Genomic DNA, 8,953 nt, shown 5'->3' with positions numbered 1-8,953 from the left:
AATGAACCCTGGTTTGGCCCAACTTCACCTTCCCTAAACACTGCTGAACACAATGATCTGACCAGCTAGTTAGCTGCCCGGTGGCCCAATCGATCTTGGGAGAGTGGAGGTGCAACCAGGGCATGCCAAGGATAACTGTGGAGGTTGTCATGTGTAACACAAAGAACTGCAATCTTTCTCTGTGCAGCACCCCTATAGTGACTCCCACCTCCGGTGTCTGAGATAACGGATGATTCCTCTGCAGGGGGGAATCATCCACAGCTGTAACCTGGATGGGTGGTTTTACTGGGGTGAGTGAAATTCCCAATTTCTTAGCAAACTCAAAATCTATAAAATTAGCTGCAGAGCCTGAATCAACAAAGGCTTCAGTGACCTCGGTTTTATCTTCCCATGTAACAGTGCAAGGAAGAAGCAATCGTTTATCTTCTAGGGGTAAGAATCGGGCGCCTAGGGTGCTACCCCCTACAATTCCTAGGCGGTAGCGTTTCCCGGCTTATTAGGACAGTCTTGTACTCTATGTCCCCCTTCAGCGCAATACAGACACAGCTGTTCAGACATCCTCCGTCTTCGCTCCACCTGGGACAGCTTGGACCAACCAATCTGCATTGGCTCAGGTGGAGGCGAGACGGGAGGAGATGAGACAGAAGGAAGTGGTGTCACTGGTGTTGTGGCGTAAGACACTACTCTAGCACGATGAGTACCCCTGGTCTGTTTTTGATAGCGTAGCCTGCGGTCGATTCGTATGGCCGCTGAGATGGCCTCATCGACTGTTCTGGGCTCGGGCTGGCTTAGCATTAGATCAGAGACCTCATCGGACAGCCCTGACAAGAAACAATCTAACAGGGCATAAGTGTCCCACCGGGCTGCAACTGACCACCTCCTAAATTCCGCTGCATAATTTTCGACCGGACCTTTGCCTTGACGCAAAAGCTTGAGCTTCCGCTCAGAAGTCGAGGCAAGGTCCGGATCGTCGTAAATTACTGCCATGGCTTTAAAAAGTTCCTCTACCGAAGTAAGGGCTAGGTCTCCGGTGGGCAAACTGTACGCCCATGTCTGAGAGTCGCCAGATAACAAGGTTTTAATAAATGTAACCTTTTGGGTCTCGGTCCCCGACGATCGGGGTCTCAATTCAAAATGAGACAACACTGTACTCCTAAAATTTCGAAAGTCAGATCTATGGCCAGAAAATCTTTTGGGTACGGGCATACGTATGTCAACGCTAGGAGGGGATCGCACCTCATCCACTGACGTCTGGAGGGTTTGTACAGACCCTGATAGGGCATCAATTAACGCTTGGTGAGTACCCAGCACTTGGTTGATGTTATCCACCGAAGTGGCAAGTGCGCCCAGACAATCAGTGCGTGCGTCCATTTTGTTTTGGTCTGGCGTTCTGTAACGATCGGTGTAACACAGAGAGGGTCTGATTACCGGTGAACTGCAGTATCACCGAGAATGCCGAATATACCCGATTATTGATGATCTGCAGTATCACCGATAATCAGATATATATTCTAACCTCTGGACACCTGAGTAATGAGCAAATGTGTTAGTGCAACAGTAATACTTTGAGTACACACCGAAGTATGTTCCTTACGTGAGCCTAGACTCTCCCGGGGGAGGAGCTAAGCAGAGAGTAGGAAGGACAGAATGTGAGTGACACCAAGGAGAGAGGGTGTCACCAACAGATCTGGGAACTGCCTCTAACAGTAAGGCTAGTTCTCGAGGTCGGCCAAGCCAGGTCGTCAACACACAGACAGATAAAGTACAGAATCAGAAGGCAGATGCGGAATCCAATAACAGGCAAGGTTTGGCAACGGGAAATCAGAATAACGAGGTACAGAGTCAGCAGGCCAATACAGAGTCCAGGAACGAGCAGAGTTTGGCAACAGGATAACAGAATTAGCAAGGTACAGGATCAGAGTTCAGAAGAATAGTTAGGTAGGCAAAAAGGTCATAACAAATAATACAGATAATACTCCTAACGCTAAGGTGTGAACGAATTGATGTCAACACCTTTGGAAACTATGCTAGAACACAGATACGAACAAGGTCTGAGTGCTACCACATTGTGATCGCAACGCCAGACAACCAGAGAATGACCAGCACCCAGCATATATACACTAGTGCTCTCCAGCACCTCCCCTAATTGCTAGACCAATGAAAATTGCTGTGATTGTCAGCTGACCGGCCTGGTCAGCTGACCCTTCTCTGACTGTCATAAAAGTTCTGCCTCTCCGCGCGCACGCGCGTCACTCTGAACCTAGGTGGACTATCAGTCCCAGCCACCCTCGCACTGCCTTGCAATGTCTCTGCTGACCCATGCGCGGGGTTGGTCGCACCGCTATCCGCACCGGCGGCGGCCTCCTCACGCTGGGTCATAATGTCAGCAGCAGGGCACTGCGTGCTAACCGCCGCATCAGACGCGGCGGTTTTTCCGCGTTCCGCCATGCCCTCCATGGAAACAGCCGCCTCACGCTGAGTAGAGGCGGCTGATTTTCCGTGTTTCCTTACAGTTCCATGTCCATTTGGTGACAAAATGCCCTCCAAAATTTTGAAACAAATTGGACTCCCCGATCTGACACAATGTTTTCCGGAATGCCATGCAATCGGAAAACGTGGATAATGAACAAATCGGCCAACTCCTGGGCCGAGGGGAGTCCTTTCAAGGGCACAAAATAGGCCATTTTACTAAAGCGGTCGACTACCACCCAAATGACTGACATGCCCTCAGACCTGGGAAGCTCACCCACAAAATCCATGGACAAGTGGGTCCTAAGGCTCACTCGGGGTGGGTAAGGGCTGCAACGTTCCCACAGGTGCCAGCCGGGAGGGCTTACTTTTTGCACACACTGCACACTCTCTAACATGCTCCTTGCAATCCGTTGCCAGAGAAGGCCACCAAGCGCACCTGGCAACCAGATCCTGTGTTCTGGAGGCCCCAGGGTGTCCCGCATTTTTGTGTGAATGGAACATCTGTAAGATCTGAAGACGGAATGGCAGTGGTATAAACATAACCCCTTCAGGTTTCCCCTCCGGGCGTCCTGCAGAAAGGGCCCTAAGGTATCGGTCCAGTCTTTCCATGTCTCAGTTGTTGCTAGTACCAGTTTTTGTGGGACAATGGTCTCTGGGGTAGAGGGCTGTGCTGTCTCTGGCTCAAAGCATCTGGACAGGGCATCTGCCTTAATGTTCTTGCTACCCGGAGTGTACGTAATTATAAATCTGAACCTCGAGAAAAACAAAGACCATCGAGCCTGACGGGGGCTTAATCTTTTAGCTCCCTCGATGTATTCCAAATTTTTGTGATCAGTGTAAACTGTGATCGTATGTTCTGCTCCTTCCAACCAATGACGCCATTCCTCAAAGGCTAACTTGATAGCCAGGAGCTCCCTGTTGCCTAAGTCGTAGTTTCTCTCTGCCGGAGAGAACCTACGAGAAAAATAGGCGCATGGGTGTAATCTACCCTGCAACCCTGATCGCTGAGACAGCACAGCCCCTACCCCGACCTCCGAGGCGTCCACCTCAACAATAAAGGGGTAGGAAGTGTCAACGTGTCTTAGGATGGGTGCAGAGCAAAACAAGTCTTTTAAAGTGGAGAATGCTTGCAGAGCTTCTGGAGACCAGTGGGTAGTATCTGCCCCTTTTTTAGTGAGACTAGTGAGGGGTGCAATGACAGTGGAGTACCCCTTTATGAACCTTCTATAGTAATTGGTAAAGCCCAAGAATCTCTGAAGAGATTTTAACCCCACAGGTTGAGGCCACTCCAGCACAGCAGAGACCTTGGCAGGGTCCATCGACGGGCCCGAGGTGGAAATTATGTACGCTAAAAAGGTGACAAATGCTACCTCGAAGATGCATTTCTCCAATTTAGCGTAAAGCATGTTCTGCCTTAGTTTGTCCAATACAAATCGGACGTGTGTCCTGTGCTCAGAGAGGTTGTTTGAAAAAATAAGTATATCATCAAGGTATACTAACACGAATTTGCCCAACACCTCCCTGAATACCTCATTAATTAGTTCTTGGAAGACGGCCGGGGCGTTACTCAGCCCGAAGGGCATCAATAAGTACTCGTAATGCCCGTCGGGCGTGGTAAAGGCCGTCTTCCATTCATCGCCTTTTCTAATCCGCACCAAGTTGTATGCACCCGTAAATCTAATTTCGAAAAGATTTTAGCGTTGGTAACTTGTGTAAACAGGTCATCTATCAGGGGCAAAGGGTAGCGATTCTTCACAGTGATTTTATTCAGGCCCCGGTAATCTATGCATGGCCGCAGGCCTCCGTCTTTTTTTTTTAACAAAAAAGAACCCTGCGCCAGCGGGCGACCGAGAGGGGCGAATGAACCCCTTGGCTAAATTCTCATGAATGTATTCCTGCATGGCCACTTTCTCTGGCCCAGACAAATTGTAGAGATGACCCCTTGGGGGCATACAACCAGATCGGAGATCGATGGGGCAATCAAACGGGCGATGTGGTGGTAACTTATCAGCAGCCTTGGGACAGAACACATCTGAATACTCGGAATATTGTACTGGAACCCCCTCCAAATGAATCCTGGTGTGGCCCAATGTCACCTTCCCTAAACACTGCTGGAAACAATGAGTTGACCAGGTAGTTAACTGCCCAGTGGTCCAATTGATCTGTGGGGAGTGAAGGTGCAACCATGGCATGCCAAGGATGACTGTGGAGGTGGTCATGTGTGATACAAAAAACTGTAATTTTTCGTTGTGTAGTACCCCTATAGTGACTTCCACCTCTGGTGTCTGAGACAGCGGATGATTACTTTGCAGGGGGGAATCATCTACTGCCGTAACCTGAATGGGTGGTTTTACCGGGGTGAGCGGAATACCCAATTTCTTTGCAAATTCGAAATCCATAAAATTAGCTGCAGCGCCTGAATCAATAAAGGCCTCAGAAACCTCAGTTTTATCTTCCCATGTAACAGTACAAGGAAGAAGTAACCGTTTCTCATCTAGGTAATAGCGTTTCCGCTCCACTTGAGAAAACTCTGACCGACCAATCTGCATTGGTTCAGGTGGAGGCAAATCGGGAGGAGGTGGAGTTTCAGGGGGCACAGCGTGGGACATTATTTTCACATGGTTTCCACCCCGGGTCTGTCTCTGATAGCGCAGCCGGCGATCTATCATGATGGCTAATGAAATGGCCTCATCGATAGATTTGGGCTCAGGCTGGCTTAGCATGAGATCGGAGACCTCATCTGACAACCCTGATAGGAAACAATCCAAAAGGGCAAAGGTGTCCCTCCTGGCTGACACTGACCACCTCCTAAATTCAGCAGCATACTGTTCAACCGGACTCTTGCCTTGACGTAACAACTTGAGCTTCCGCTCAGAAGTCGAGGCAATGTCTGGAGTCGGCGTAAATTACGGCCATAGCTTATGCAGGAATTATCGCAACCTCGACCTCTGCTCCCTAGCTGATTCTCTAAAACCCCTGGGCTCCCTGTCATCCTACACCGACCCCGAGTCAGCATCCATCTACTACTCCACCACAGTCTCTGCTGCCATGAACACAGCCGCCCCTCTCACCAACTTCAGCCCCCGCCGCATCAACAGACAGCCCTGGCTGACTGAACCCATCAAACAACTGAAAAGACAGTCCAGGGCAGCAGAACGGCAGTGGAGGAAAAGCTCCAACGCAGATGACTTTGTCCACTATAAAAACACGCTGCTCCAGCTCAGGGACGCTCTCTCACTTGCAAAGCAGTCATACTTCTCTATACTTATTTCTTCACAATCCCATAACCCTAAACAACTTTTTAACACCTTCAACTCTCTTCTCCACCCCCCGCCTCCCCCTACAACCACAAGCTTGTCTGCAGAGGACTTTGCAGCATATTTTGTGAGCAAAATTGAAACGCTACAGAACAGCTTTCAAAAGCAACCCTCTTCACCGGTCCAATCACCTCTTCCTTTTTCCTCTCTGCCCGGCAGCTCCCCTACTATTAACTATCCCTCTCCACATAACCACTCACCCACTCAAACCCCCTCCCTGCTAACAACCTTCTCTGCCTTAACTGAACAGCATCTTTCTTCACTAATCTCTAAAGCTCATCTTACTACATGCGCCTCAGACCCTATTCCCTCTCATCTTATCCCCCAGCTCTCCTCCCCCCTCACTCCTGCTTTAACAACACTGTTTAACCTTTCCATCTCAACTGGCATTTTCCCTTCTTCATTTAAACAAGCTATCATAACGCCACTAATCAAAAAACCCTCTTTAGACTCTACTGCCCTTTCTAATTACCGCCCAGTCTCTCTCCTTCCCTTTGCCTCCAAACTGCTGGAACGCCACATTTACTCAGAGTTGTCTAACTTTCTCTCTGCTAATTTCCTGTTGGACCCCTTCCAGTCTGGCTTCCGCCCTCAACACTCTACGGAAACCGTTCTCACTAAGGTTGCCAATTACCTCCTAGTTGCTAAAGCCAAAGGCAGATTTTCGGTACTAATACTCCTAGATCTGTCCTCTGCCTTCGACACTGTTGATCATACCCTGCTTCTCCAAACCCTCTCAACACTGGGAATCAAGGGCTTAGCACACTCCTGGCTCAACTCTTACCTGTCTGGACGTTCTTTCATGGTCTCCTATGCCAATACCAACTCCTCTCCACGCCCACTGTCTGTGGGAGTACCACAAGGGTCCGTCCTCGGACCCCTCCTCTTTTCCATTTACACCCATGGCCTGGGACAGATAATAAGCTCTTTTGGGTTTCAATACCACCTCTATGCTGATGACACCCAAATTTATTGTTCTGCCCCAGACCTCTCCACACTACTATCAAAAGTCCCCAAATGTCTATCCGCTGTATCTACATTTATGTCATCCCGCTTCCTTAAACTCAATATGAGCAAAACGGAGATTGTGATATTTCCACCTTCGCTCTCTGTTCCACCTCCCACTGTCACAATCAATGTAGAGAACACCCCAATAGCATCAACCCCCAAAGCTCGTTGCCTAGGGGTAACTCTGGACTCTGAGCTCTCCTTTAAATCACATATTAACACTTTAACTACCTCCTGCTACTTCCATCTCAAAAACATTTCCAGAATCCGTCTCTTCCTTACACAAGAAGCAACTAAAATGCTTGTGCATGCCCTAATCATCTCCCGTCTTGACTACTGCAACACCCTACTCTGTGGTCTACCAAAAAGCAGATTGGCACCTCTCCAATCCCTACTAAACTCTGCAGCCCGTCTCATCCACCTCTCTTCTAGATCCTCTGAGGCAGCCCCTCTCTGCCAATCCCTCCATTGGTTACCAGTTGCCCAAAGGATCCAGTTTAAACTTCTCACACTGGCATACAAAGCTCTACACAAGCTATCGCCTCCATACATTTCCTCTTTAATCTCCAGATACCTCCCCGCTCGGACCCTCCGTTCCTCACAGGAGACCCTTTTGTCCTCCAGCCTAGTCACCTCCTCTCACTCTCGCATCCAAGACTTCTCACGGGCGGTCCCTCTCCTTTGGAACTCTCTCCCTCAACCGATTCGTCATGCCACGAGTCTGGAAACCTTCAAACGTACTCTGAAAACACACCTGTTCAGACAAGCCTATAATTTGCTATAGGCAGCACTGAAGGCACACTGGCTCACCCACTAATCCTTGTGTTTCCTTCCCCTTTGTTTCCTACCCACTACCCTCTAGATTGTAAGCTCGCAAGGGCAGGGACCTCCTCCTAGTGTTTCTCATACTGCTGTAATTTTAACATATGTATATGTACCAACTACATATCAACTATGTATGTATCTGTATTTACTCTATTCAATGTCATGACTGTACAGTGTCTTGTATTTCTTATGTATATTTGTTCCCCATTATTTGTTTGTACTATGTACAGCGCTACGGAAGATGTTGGCGCTATATAAATAAAAAATAATAATAATAATAATAATAGCCTTAAAAAATTCATCTACGGAGGTTAAGGCTAAATCTCCGGAGGGCAGACTGTATGCCCAGGTCTGAGAATCGCCTGATAACAAAGTCTTAATAAATGTAACCCTTTGGGCCATAGAATACAGAATATACCCGATTATTGATGATCTGCAGTATCACCGATAATCAGATATATCTACTAACCTCTGGACACCTGAGATAACAAGTGAGTGTAGAGTGCAACAGCAATATTTTGAGTACTGCACAGTAGAATGTTCCTTCCGTTGGCCTAGACTCTCCCTGGGGAGGAGCTAGGCTGAGAGTAGGAAGGACAGAGTGTGAGTGACACCAGAGAGAGGGTGTCACTAACAGGTCTGGGAACTGCCTCTAACAGTAAGGCCAGTTCTCGAGGTCGGGCAAGCCAGGTCGTTAACACACAGACAGATAAGGTACAGATTTCAGGAGACAGATACAGAATCCAATGAACAGGCAGGGTGTCACGTTCCGTAACAACTAGTGAGGACAGAGAGTGACTGATCTCCGGAGATCTGCAGTATCGCCAGAAATACAGATATACCTGATTATAAGTGATCTGCAGTCTCACCGATAATCCGATATATATGCTAACCTCTGTCCACCCAAAATGGAGTGTAATGATTGGTGCAAACAGTAAATAGCGTATTGCTCTGTGGCGAGGGCCCACAGAGCACAGACTATTGTCCAGCGGCAAGGGCCCGCTGGCGGGGATGGTCGACAAGCAGGGGTCGGCAACAGGTAATCAGAAATACGAGGTACAGAATCAGGAGGCAGAGGCAGAGTCTTGAGGGCTAGCCGGGGTTCGGCAACAGAGATCAGAGATACGAGGTACAGAGACGGTAGGCAAGAGAGTGAACGAGGGCACAGCAAGGTAGGCAACGGGTAATCAGATAGGCAACAGTACAAAAGGATTAGACAAACTCAGAGTCGAGAACAGGCAAAAGATCTAAGGCACAGGTAAATACAATTGTATATTTCTTCCAGTACTTATATATTGGCGTAACCAATATATAAGTATACTGTGGATCCG

The sequence above is a fragment of the Hyperolius riggenbachi genome, chromosome 2, assembly GCF_040937935.1.
Source record: "Hyperolius riggenbachi isolate aHypRig1 chromosome 2, aHypRig1.pri, whole genome shotgun sequence".
Taxonomy (NCBI): domain Eukaryota; kingdom Metazoa; phylum Chordata; class Amphibia; order Anura; family Hyperoliidae; genus Hyperolius; species Hyperolius riggenbachi.
Note: the sequence above shows the minus strand (reverse complement) of the source record.